Source organism: Oncorhynchus mykiss, chromosome 3 (genome assembly GCF_057628025.1).
Source record: "Oncorhynchus mykiss isolate SJ-2025 chromosome 3, ASM5762802v1, whole genome shotgun sequence".
NCBI classification, from domain to species: Eukaryota; Metazoa; Chordata; class Actinopteri; order Salmoniformes; family Salmonidae; genus Oncorhynchus; species Oncorhynchus mykiss.
In genome coordinates this window covers 49651389-49664266 of record NC_143024.1, presented here as the reverse complement: position 1 = coordinate 49664266, position 12878 = coordinate 49651389, and the positions used below count along the sequence as shown (strand labels likewise).

Sequence of the window (12878 nt, the reverse complement as noted above, 5' to 3'; positions counted from 1 at the left end):
AGTGCAGGCTGTGATTAATAGCTAGGTAATGTAGTGTTGAAATGAGTAAACACTCCCTTTGCTCCCTGGCTTTATGCTTCAGCGGCTTGATGACAAGGGCAGAGCAAGGTGAGAATTAAACAGGCACTGGCTGCAGAACAAGAGAGAAAGAAAGAGAAAAGAAAGAAAGGGGAGTGAGGGAGGAGGAGGAGTGAATCATGACAGACCTGGGCAGTGTGTGTGGAGGAGTAAACGAAGAGAAGGAGAAGGAGAGGATAAGGGAAGGACCATCAGCACTCTTCAGAGATAAATGAAGTAAAGCGTCTGACAAAAGTGGAAGTGGAAGTGCAAGATGGAAGCTCTTCCTCTTCTCCTTTTTCCAAATTTTATTTAACCTTTATTTAAGCAGAAAGGGGGAATAAAGAATAATTAAAAGCGTTCAAATGAGGGCATATTTAATTTCACATGTAAGGGGCTAAAGATTTCATTTTAAAGGCATGGCGAGCAGGAGAGGAGGTTAATAAGAAGAACAAAGCGATGGAACACGAGATGAACATGCGGTGGCGAAGATGCTCATTGGACTTTCACCTGACACGTTTTTAATTATCCTTCCCAACTCCTGGTATTTTGAAGAGAGAGGGGGTGAAAAAGACAAGATTATCTGATTAACAGTCATGGTTACCACTGATTACTTGCTCATGGGGACAGAGATGTGGCTAGTTTAGCAGCTAACTGTACAGTAACATAGCTCCTTGAGCTCTTAAACACCACGCACTTAGAAAAGGAGGTTCATGAATGGTTCTTTGGTTGTCTCATAGGATAATCCTTTTTTTTTGTTTTGGATAGAACCCTTTCATCCAACAAATAACTCTCAAATAACCTTTGATGAAAAGGTTCTACCCGGAACTCAAAGGGTGCTCCCACACCCGAAGAACCCTCTATGGTTCTAGGTAGCCGTTTTTTGTAAGAGTGTAGTTCTTCAACTCCAAAGAGTACTGTACAGGCATTTGCGCCGGAGCTAAAAGCTATAAAAGCTAACAGCACACTTCTAACTGGCAGTATCAGTAAACAAATGCCCATTGGGAATACAGTGCCTTTAGACTTCTCTTAAAAAAGTGAAACTTGTACATCTCATACAGTCCATATCTCCATTAGTTGTTTCTGAAGTTGATGTATCCAAATGATTATTATTACTATTTTACTAGCAGCTTGTTCCCATATACATACTGTAGCATTATCCTCTATTTTATTGTTACACTATTATCAAAAGGAGTTTGAGAAGCCTGCTCAGAGTCCCAATGCTGGGCTCGGTTGTCCAGTGATGTGAACCAAAGTATTAACATTTCTTTTATTTGGCCCATTCTGGTATTGATAGTGAACAATAGAGGTAGGCCAGACTGTCCTAACAATGGCTGTTAGCTTGTCTGACATATTCCCCTCTTTACTCTGTTAAAGAGAAGAATACACTTCAATGTTTGCCGAGCTTATCCCCCTAACAGACACTCAAATACGTGCCCACCCTTTCAATTTTTTTCTCTCTTTTTCTGTCCTACTTGGTTAATATTTTTTTTTATCTTTCTCTGTCCCTCTACAGTATCTTTCTCAGTTTATTTTGTGTTTTCTTTCTCTATCTATCTTTTCTGTCTGTCTCTGTCTTTACCATCTCTCTCTCTCTCTCTCTCTCTCTCTGAAATAATAAATTCTGTCAGTCTGGAGCATGGGAATGAATTCGGTCCTGCAATCCCTAAATTATCTTTGCCTCCCTCCCTCCCTCCCTCCTGCCGTCATGTCACTCCACTCGCACGGCATTTGACACTTAAATATTATATGTTTATCAGTCTATAATGAAATACTGACAAGTCTCCCGCACAAGGGATACTGTGTTTCATTAATAGCATTTAACGAACCTCTGGGCTCTCACAAAGGGCCGTCCCTATTGCGGCTGTCAGCAGAGAAGAACAGAGGGGCCCCGGGTCCCCGACCCCCTGGAGAGGGAGGATATTAGGGCGTTATAGGAACGTCTGTGGTCGTTCTTTCCTGGTCTCTTTTTCATTTTTCACTCTCTCTATGTGTCTCCCCCCTCTCTCCCTCTTTTTCAGCCCCTGTCTGTGTCTGTCTGTCTGTGTCTTTCAATTCAATTCAATTGACTTTATTGACATGGTAAGTTCATTATTACTTACATTTTCAAAGTATACATATAGAAAAATATAAAAATATATTTATATATGTATAAAATATATACTGTATATATATTTATATATAAATAAATGGTGGGACCAACAGCAATAATAATAGTAGTAGTGGACATGGGATTACCATTAACAACAATATTAATGAGAACAACAATACATTAAAGCAATGGTAGTAGACCAGTGTCAACATGACTGAGAAGACACATGACGTGCTATGAAAGACAAAACAAAACAAAATGGGAAATAATATTGACATTACATTGCACTTTTCTTTCTTTCTCTTTGCATTTCTGTCTCTCTCTCTGTTTCTTCTGGCCAGTCTCAGACGTGTGTGTTTTGTACATTAACTGAGGAGTCCCATGCAACTTTAAAAGTTACTGTCATTTTATTTCCAAATGTAATGCCAGCACATGTTTTCAGATGTATTGAGGTCTCAACAAGTGTTTGAACTTATCTAAATATGCATTGTCTGAATCGCAACATCAGATACACATCCTAACTGAAGTGTGATAAAGACACTTCTTGTCGCTTCAACTGGTCTGGGATCAGAGGTACACTCTCATTTGAAATATTTAATATATGTTAACCCTACCACTGCTCTTAATAGCTTGAACTCCCTGATGAGCTCTCTATGAACTCTCTTTATGTCTCGCTACACTAATAATGGCCTGTAACATCTACCTAAGTAACGCTCCTCACCATTCCTTGCTGTTCATCCCTGTGTCGAACAAGTCATTTCGGCGGCGGTTGGCGGAGTCACGTGCTACGCTAATTCCAAACAGTACAGAGAACCATGCTATGATTGGTCTCCATGCAGTTTGTGAGTGAAGCATAGCCGTACGAGACTCCTCCGACTCCGCAGAATGAAATATAGCCCAGGTTCACTGGGAGTGCAGCACGGAGAGAAAGGTACCCCGTCTGTAATACACCGTGTAGACTAACATCATCCTCCTATTTTCTGATGCTACGGGCGAGACTCATCCGACTCCGCAGAAGGAAATATAGCCCAGGTTCACTGGGAGTGCAGCGTGGAGAGAAAGGTACCCCGTCTGTAATACACTGTGTAGACTAACATCATCATCCTATTCTCTGATATTACGGACGCGATATCCATCAGAGAGAAAGGTACCCCGTCTGTAATACACCATGTAGACTAACATCATCCTCCTATTCTCTGATGTTACGTGCGAGATATCCATCGGAGAGAATGGTACCCTGTCTGTAATACACCGTGTAGACTAACATCATCCTCCTATTCTCTGATATTACGGATGAGAAATCCATCGGAGAGAAAGGTACCCCGCCTGTAATACACCGTGTAGACCAATATCGTCCTACTATTCTCTGATGTTACGGGTGAGATATCCATCGGAGAGAAAGGTACCCCGTCTGTAATAGACCGTGTAGACTAATATCATCCTCCTATTCTCTGATGTTACGGGCGAGATATCCATCGGAGAGAAAGGTACCCCATCTGTAATACACTGTGTAAACCAATATCATCCTCCTATTCTCTGATGTTACGGGCGAGATATCCATCGGAGAGAAAGGTACCCCATCTGTAATACACCGTGTAGACCAATATCATCTTCCTATTCTCTGATGTTACGTGCGAGATAACCATCGGAGAAAAATGGTCCCAGATTTGTTGTGAGATTCATCATGCTGTCACCTCTCTTCCCAGCAACTAGGCCTTATAACAAACCCAGCTTTGAAGAGGTTGAAGGCTTTTAGTGGTGGAGATGTAGCAAACAATTCATCTTAGAGGGAGAGGGGGAGGGGGAAGCAGGGGAGAGAGAGAGAGGCAGAGATAGACAGAGAGAGGGAAGGAAGGGAGAGAGAGAAAGATGGAGAGAGAACTAGAAAAACTATCTGGCCATGCCTTCAAAATGTATGTCTTGCCAGGTTATACATTAAGAATTACATTATCGAGAGAGAGAGAGAGAGAGAGAGAGAGACAGAGACAGAGAGAGAGAGAATAATCAAAGACACCAATAGTTTTTCTCTCCTCCTTTCTGCTGAGTAGACCTATTTACTCTCCTGACAGACTTAAATGTACTTTTTCTGTTCATCTCTCTTATGAAGCGTTTTAAGTGGGAAGTATTTTTATTTATTAAGGATCCCTGTTAGCTTCCGCCAGGGCAGCAGCTACTCTTCCTGGCGTTCATCAACATTTAGGTAGTTATATATTCAATGACTTTTCCTAGAGTGACCCCAACATTAGAAAAAGTGAAATATTGCCTTTGTTCATATTTCCATGGAAGCTGGACACTACCAGGGTACAAAGATTGTCTTCGGGTCATTTTTGACCCGGCAGTAATACAATCATTTACACACATACGCAATGAGAAATTGAGATTGTGTTTGCTACTGATTGAACTCAGCCAGCAGCTCCTGAAGAGGAAAATCACCATGGCACAGTTAGAAAGAACAAGCCTGAGCTCCCCCCTGCACTCCTCACAACAAGGGGGAGAGAGGCACACACACTTGAATACTGTCCTACATGTGCTAATTAGAGTTGATTGATTCATGTTCTTCACGTTTTTGTTTTGTATCTATTATCTTATTTTATTATTATTTATTGTTGTTGATTATACACCTTGTGGGTGGGGGCAATGGTTAATACAATGGGAGAAGACTTGTATGTTCTAAACTCAGCAAAAAAAGAAATGTCCCTTTTTCAGGACCCTGTCTTTCAAAGATAATTCGTAAAATTCCAAATAACTTCACAGATCTTCATTGTAAAGGGTTTAAACACTGTTTCCCATGCTTGTTCAATGAACCATAAACAATTATTGAACATGCACCTGTGGAACGGTCGTTAAGACACTAACAGCTTACGGACGGTAGGCAATTAAGGTCACAGTTATGAAAACTTAGGACACTAAAGAGGCCTTTCTTTCTACTGACTCTGAAAAATACCAAAAAATATGTCCAGGGCCCCTGCTCATCTACGTGAATGTGCCTTAGGCATGCTGCAAGGAGCCATGAGGACTGCAGATGTGGCCAGGGCAATAAATTGCAATGTCCGTACTGTGAGACGCCTAAGACAGCGCTACAGGGAGACAGGACAGACAGCTGATCGTCCTCGCAGTGGCAGACCATGTGTAACAACACCTGCGCAGGATCGGTACACCTGAACATCACACCTGCGGGACAGGTACAGGATGGCAACAACAACTGCCAGAGTTACACCAGGAACGCACAATCCCTCCATCAGTGCTCAGACTGTCCGCAATAGGCTGAGAGAGGCTGGACTGAGGGCTTGTAGGCCTGTTGTAAGGCAGGTCCTCACCAGACATCACCGGCAACAACGTTGCCTATGGGCACAAACCCACCGTCGTTGGACCAGACAGGACTGGCAAAAAGTGCTCTTCACTGACAAGTCGATGTTTTGTCTCACCAGAGGTGATGGTCGGATTCGCGTTTATCGTTGAATGAAAGAGCGTTACACCAAGGCCTGTACTCTGGAGCAGGATCGATTTGGAGGTGGAGGGTCCGTCATGGTCTGGGGCAGTGTGTCACAGCATCATCGGACTGAGCTTGTTGTAATTGCAATCTCAACACTGTGCGTTACAGGGAAGACATCCTCCTCCCTCATGTGGTACACTTCCCACAGGCTCATCCTGACATGACCTTCCAGCATGACAATGCCACCAGCCATACTGCTCGTTCTGTGCGTGATTTCCTGCAAGACAGGAATGTCAGTGTTCGGCCATTGCCAGCGAAGAGCCTGGATCTCAATCCCATTAAGCACATCTCGGACCTGTTGGATCGGAGGGTGAGGTCTAGGGCCATCCCCCCCAGGAATGTCCTGGAACTTGCAGGTGCCTTGGTGGAAGAGTGGGGTAACATCTAACAGCAAGAACTGGAAAATCTGGTGCAGTCCATGAGGAGGAGATGCACCGCAGTACTTAATGCAGCTGGTGGCCACACCAGATACTGACTGTTACTTTTTATTTTGACCCCCCCCCCCCCCCCTTTGTTCAGGGACACATTATTCAGTTTCTGTTAGTCACATGTCTGTGGAACTTGTTCAGTTTATGTCTCAGTTGTTGAATCTTGTTATGTTCATACAAATATTTACACATGTTAAGTTTGCTGAAAATAAACGCAGTTGACAGTGAGAGGACGTTTCTTTTTTTGCTGAGTTTAGTTGAATTCCTCGTTGTACAGTATATAACAGAATATATCACCATGTTGCCAAAAAGTTCAAGACTGTTATTGTTTCCCTTCAATAAAATGCATTCAAAACTACTTTCTGCACATTTCTGCTTCTTTCTTTGGCTATACAAGTGCCATCTCTTGCTAAATAAGTTATGTTTACACTTATGCAGTACCTTTAGCAATAATAATATTAATAATAATAATAATAATAATAATAATAAACTTCTACTTTAGTAAAGGAAACAATTATGGCAGGTGTGTTGTAATAAAAACGAGTGGTGTCCACAGATTAAATCCTGTCTTTCTGCATTGTGAAGAGGGAAAACACAGATATTTTCAAAGTTTATGATGAATGACAGGTTGTTTCTTCATACAAAATCGATTTGGGGTTTAAAATTCAATTAAGCTGCTTTATTTCAGAGGTTTAGTGACGGCAGGTCATTTTTTACCCATAGGACAACGGGAGTATACAAAATGTTAAGACTACACAAGGGTTAAAGACAGTGGCATGTCATTAGTCAATTTTTTTAGTAGATTTTTTTTAAAAATAAGGGTCCGAGACAGCTACCCTGGGGAATTCCTGGTTCTGCCTGGATTATGTTGGAGAGGCTTCCATTAAAGAACACCCTCTGTCTACTGTTAGACAGCTAATTATTTGTCCACAATATAGCAGGAAGTGTAAAGCCATATCACATTTTTCCATCAGCAGACTATGATCGATAATGTCAACAGCCGCACTGAAGTCTAACAGAACAGCTCCCACTCTCTTTTTATCATCAATTTATTTCAGCCAATCTTCAGTCATTTGTGTAAGTGCCGCGTTTGTGGAATGTCCTGAATGTGGTTGCTGGCATGTCATGCCTAAATTAGCTAATTTTGAAAAAATCATTAAAGTAATTGGCAATATAAGTGGGTTTTGTGATGAATGGGCCATCTGATTCAATGAATGAAGGAGCTGAGTTTGCCATTTTGCCTAAAATGTAATTTACATTTTGCTCCAAAATCTTTTTACCATCATTCTCTAGGTAATTTATCTTTGTTTCATAATATAGTTTCATATTTTTATTCAGTTTATTCACATGATTTCTCAATTTGCAGTGTGTTTGCCAATCGATTGTACAACCAGACTTATTTACCATTTATTTTGCCTCATCCGTGTCAACCATAAAATGTTTAAATTCCTCATCAATCCACAGGGATTTAACCATTTTTACAGACATTTTCTTAATGGGGGCATGCTTATTAGTAACTGGAATAAGCAATTTCATAAATGTGTCAAGTGCAGCGTCTGGTTGCTCCTCATTAAACACCACAGACCAACAAATATTATTTGCATCAACAACATAGGAATCACTACAAAACGTATTGTATGATCTCTTTTGCACTATATTATGCCCAGCTTTTGGAACTTTGGTTTTCCTAGATATGGCTACTATATTGTGATCACTACATCACTACACGTGATGATTTCATTATTGTGCTGTTTGTAACTACCTTGGTAGGTTGACAACCTGAACCAGGTTGCAGGCACTAGTTACAGTTTTAAGCTTTTTCTTGACATCAAATACGTTATCAAGCATTGCACACATATTATCCAGATACTGACTGTTAGCACTTTGTGGTCTATAGCAGCTTCCCATCAGAATGGTTGAGGCAGGTGAACATGTAACCATATAACTTCAACAATATTTAACATGAGATCCTCTAAGCTTTACAGGAATGTGCTTCTGAATATACAGTAAAAGGCAACACCTCCACCTTTGACATTTTATGTAGATGTTATAACCATGTATTGCAACCACCCTCACATTGCACTATTGGTTAGAGCCTGTAAGTAAGCATTTCACTGTAAGGTGTAGACAGTGCACATGACACATAACCTTTGATTTGATTTGATTTGAGGGTATTATCTAAGTGAGTTACAGAGATTGTCAGAATATGAATGTCATCTCTTTATAGCAAATTATTGATATCAAGAACCTTGTTTCTTAAGCTACATATGTTAACGTGGGCTATTTTTAGCACTTTTCTTGAATGCTTGATTGTTTACATTGCTTTACTGGGAAGCTTATCAGAAGTAGACTTGCTCATGTTATTTATATTGGAGCTGATAGCACAGGGTGAGCTGCACACAGTGGACTTCCTACTAGGGCACACTGCCTCAGTGTTAACAGTATAACTCTGGTTCATAGGCACATGGTTACTGGATACAATAGCAGTAGAATCAGCAGAGAGACATAAATTAGGTTACTTACATTGTCTTCCAACGCCCCTGGGATAATGTACATTTGCTGAAGCATTCTGACAACTCAAGCGACACAATGGTAGAGATTAACGGAGCTGGGCTTGGGTCATTGATAATTATTTGTCTCAATGCAACCTTATAATGCTGTGAAAGGATCCAGGAACCCAGATTATTTGGGTGGATCCCATCCTCCTTACAAAACAAATGTTGTTGCCAGAAGGTATCAAAATCGTCAATACGTTTTAAACCCACAGAGCTGCAATAGTCTCATAGCCAGTTACGGAGGGATAAAAGTCTGCTGAAATGTTCAATACCACGATTTATGGTGGGTAGAGGGCCAGATATTATGGGGCATTTGTTGGTGTCAAGCAGAGAGCCAATCAGTTCTTTACCTTCAGCTGTTCTGAGCTGCCCTTCATAATGTCATTGAATCCCACATTAACTAATATAGACTCAATTTCGTGATGCAGGTTTATAATGTTTGGGAGCAGCTTATTGATGTCCTGATGCAGGTTTATAATGTTTGGGAGCAGCTTATTGATGTCCTGATGCAGGTTTATAATGTTTGGGAGCAGATTATTGATGTCCTAATGCAGGTTTATAATGTTTGGGAGCAGGTTATTGATGTCCTGATGCAGGTTTATAATGTTTGGGAGCAGCTTATTGATGTCCTGATGCAGGTTTATAATGTTTGGGAGCAGCTTATTGATGTCCTAATGCAGGTTTATAACGTTTGGGAGCAGCTTATTGATGTCCTAATGCAGGTTTATAATGTTTGGGAGCAGCTTATTGATGTCCTAATGCAGGTTTATAACGTTTGGGAGCAGCTTATTGATGTCCTGATGCAGGTTTATAATGTTTGGGAGCAGGTTATTGATGACCTGATGCAGGTTTATAATGTTTGGGAGCAGCTTATTGATGTCCTGATGCAGGTTTATAATGTTTGGGAGAAGCTTATCAATGTCCTGATGCAGGTTTATAATGTTAGGGAGCAGATTATTGATGTCCTGATGCAGGTTTATAATGTTTGTGAGCAGGTTATTGATGTCCTGATGCAGGTGTATAATGTTTGGGAGCAGCTTATTGATGTCCTAATGCAGGTTTATAATGTTTGGGAGCAGGTTATTGATGTCCTGATGCAGGTTTATAATGTTTGGGAGCAGTTTATTGATGTCCTGATGCAGGTTTATAATGTTTGGGAGCAGTTTATTGATGTCCTGATGCAGGTTTATAATGTTTGGGAGCAGCTTATTGATGTCCTGATGCAGGTTTATAATGTTTGGGAGCAGTTTATTGATGTCCTAATGCAGGTTTATAATGTTTGGGAGCAGCTTATTGATGTCCTGATGCTGGTTTATAATGTTTGGGAGCAGCTTATTGATGTCCTAATGCAGGTTTATAATGTTTGGGAGCAGCTTATTGATGTCCTGATGCTGGTTTATAATGTTTGGGAGCAGCTTATTGATGTCATGTACTCGGGCTCCTGGATAGCACAATGTTTTTGCTACAGAGACTGAGACATTTCTCACTATTGAAGTACAGCTTCTCAATAAATAAAGCAGGTGATTTTCCCCTCAGTTAGATAGAAGACCTGATAAAACGTGTCTAAGATAATTGTCATTTGGGAAAGTCTTAAACTTTACGTGTTACCGGTATCTTTAGCCAGCCTTACTCTGTGTTCTTCAGTCTGATGTCAATCAGTCATTGTGGAGTGAGTTAACTGGTGCAGTGTTTGTGTCACGTTCAATTTGGCCCCTGTCAGGGTGGGAATCCGCCTTTTTCAGTTCCTGTTGTTTTCTTTATTCACCCTTGCTGGTATTTCCCTGTGAGCTCAGTCAGCCTGAGAATGTTACGGAATGATCACAGAGATGTACGCACAGACTGAATGTGATGTTTCCGAGTCGTGCAGAGTAGCAAGGAGCTTTGATTCCTAACAGGAGTACAAATGTTTGTCTGGGAATGCTGTGCCGGCTGGGGGTTCCTTCTGAACCTCTCTATCTGCCTCTCCCTGGGAAGTAGTGTGTGTGTGTGTGTGTGTGTGTGTGGGTGTGTGTGGGTGTGTGTGCTCGTGCACGTGTGCATATCTGTGTGTGTTTGTGTTTACTTTCATGTGTGTGTGCGTATGTGCCTGCTTTCCTGCTTTGTTAGCTGGGATGTTATTGTTGTGAGCAGCATATAAAGCAAAGCTGGCCAACTTGATAAGGGCCCTGCATCGGAGTGAACTTGAGCGGTGCGAGCGTGGGGCATTATGGTTTAATGGCGGGAACCCAGGATACAGAGATCTGCACAAATTTCCCGCCGAAACCCATTCCCTTTTCCTGGGATAAATAATTGCGAGAAACTGGTAAACTATAATCAATTATTTCTATGAACAGCGTGATGTAAAATGGAACTGTTGAATGATATGCAATGTCTAAATCTGTCTTCATATGGCCTTCTTTGCTCTGCTATCTGCATGATAAATAATTAACGTTCAGGGTATGTGAATGTGAATGTGTGCGTGTGTGTGTGTGTGTGTGTGTGTGTGTGTGTGTGTGTGTGTGTTATTGTAGCCTACCACCATGAATTCAATGCTCACGCATTGTTTATGCTGAAACTGTACACCCGACTTTGAAATGCAGTTTACAAGGCAACAACATTGTTTCCAACTTTTAAGCAACCGGTAGGTTTACCTGCTTTTATTCATTCAAAAGATGTTGTTTGTGTGGCAAATCTTTACTAAAATGAATGCCGACGAGGCCGAATGCAAAACCGACCTGCTGGGAATCCTGTCTAGGGAATTCAGCCTGTTTGATGCAACAAACAACAGGTCAAAATACCCCAGCACCTGTTTGAGGCGCTCGCCACGATCAAGGCCACATGTTGTTTGCTTAGCTAGCTAGCTAGCTACATGCCAAATGGATAGGCTACCCTCAAATATCTGAAAATACAGGATCAGTTGATGTTTACTGATCATGAAAAGCATGCAGTTACCTGCTGTATAACTCTGATGATAGAGATAAATATGGAGTATGTTTAATTCTGATTATTCTCTTCAAGTGGTGATGATATTAAAAGCAAATAGTTAAAATATGTATTTAACATTTAGGATTCAGTGGATTTGCCACAGGGTAGTAGGCATAGCAGGTTATTTTACGTAAACTATACCCTAAGTTTGTGAGTAGAATGTTATTCTACATTTGTTTGGCTAGGTCTTTAGAATCCGTCAGCTACAATTACAGTTAGGCCTACCTACAATTATAGTTACTCTCTTTCTGTCTTGAAAAAAAAAGAGAGAGAGAGAGAGAGAGAGAGACAGACAGAGAGAGAGAGAGAGACAGAGAGAGAGACACAGAGAGAGAGACACAGAGAGAGAGAGACCAAAACCCTCTGTGTTCTCAGATTATGTAAACATTTCTCTTCTTCTCCTCCTGCAATTTTTGGATTCCTTGATGCATTTCATTAATTATTAACAGGAAAAATCTTTAAAAAATTGACAAATAAACCAAACATTTGGTTGAATGTTTCACACAGGATTGCTATCTGAAGTGCAATTAATGTTAATCATTACAGCCTTCCTGTTTAGCTTCCACATGGAGTGTGTTTGTCTCAGAGTGGTCTCTTCCTCCCTCTCCCTCACTCTTCCCTGTCTCTCTCCTTTCTTCTCTCTCTTGCTCTCTCTCTCCCCCCTCTCACTCAGTCCCCTGTCTCTCACTATCCTTTCCTCGCTCTCTCTCAATTCAATTCAATTCAATTTGCTTTATTGGCATGGCGTAACAATTTACATATTGCCAAAGCTTATTTTGGATATTTACAATATAAAAATAAATAATGAGAATCAAATTGTCAACGGGACAACAGTAACAACAATAACCAAGTGTCAAAATAACCATACATTCAACAATAACAATAAGTATACAGTAGAGGACATGTGCAGGTTGATTGGTGTGTCAGACACTGTCCCTCATCTTATGGCAGACAGCAATGTAGTGTGCTGCCAACCCACAGCTCTCTGCGTCTTCCCCTAACAGGACGGGTAGCCTATCCTCATCAGAGAGGTCTTTGAAACCTTGAATAAGTGTTTCAAATTTGGGAAAATTACACTCTAATTGTTTTATAGTTTTTACATTTTGTCAGGAAATGCAGCTCTGTCTCAGGTTCTGCTGTTGTGCAGTGGTTGCACAGCCTTTCCTCTACAGGGAGCCAGGTTTTCCCATGTCTACCCTTCTCAATGGCAAGGCGGTGCTCACTGTACTCACTGAGCCTGTACTTTGTCAAGGTTTTTCTAAGGTTTTGATCAGTAACCATGGTCAAAT

The 12878-nt window shown here is 41.1% G+C and overlaps 1 protein-coding gene across 6 annotated transcripts in view; it reads left to right on the top strand.

Annotated features, from left to right (window-relative positions):
• The window catches only part of LOC110519943 (dachshund homolog 1), a 248041-nt gene that overhangs the window by 119518 nt on the left and 115645 nt on the right, over window positions 1-12878 (top strand). Inside the window, exon 1 of one of the 6 annotated variants that reach the window (XM_090229413.1) lies at window positions 10766-10927. The exons of 4 other annotated variants lie outside the window; for them this stretch is intronic. The gene's annotated coding sequence lies outside the window, so the exon portion shown is untranslated. Of the gene's footprint in view, window positions 1-10765; window positions 10928-12878 lie in introns of those variants that run through there. One more of the 6 variants, XM_090229414.1, reaches the window with a different exon arrangement.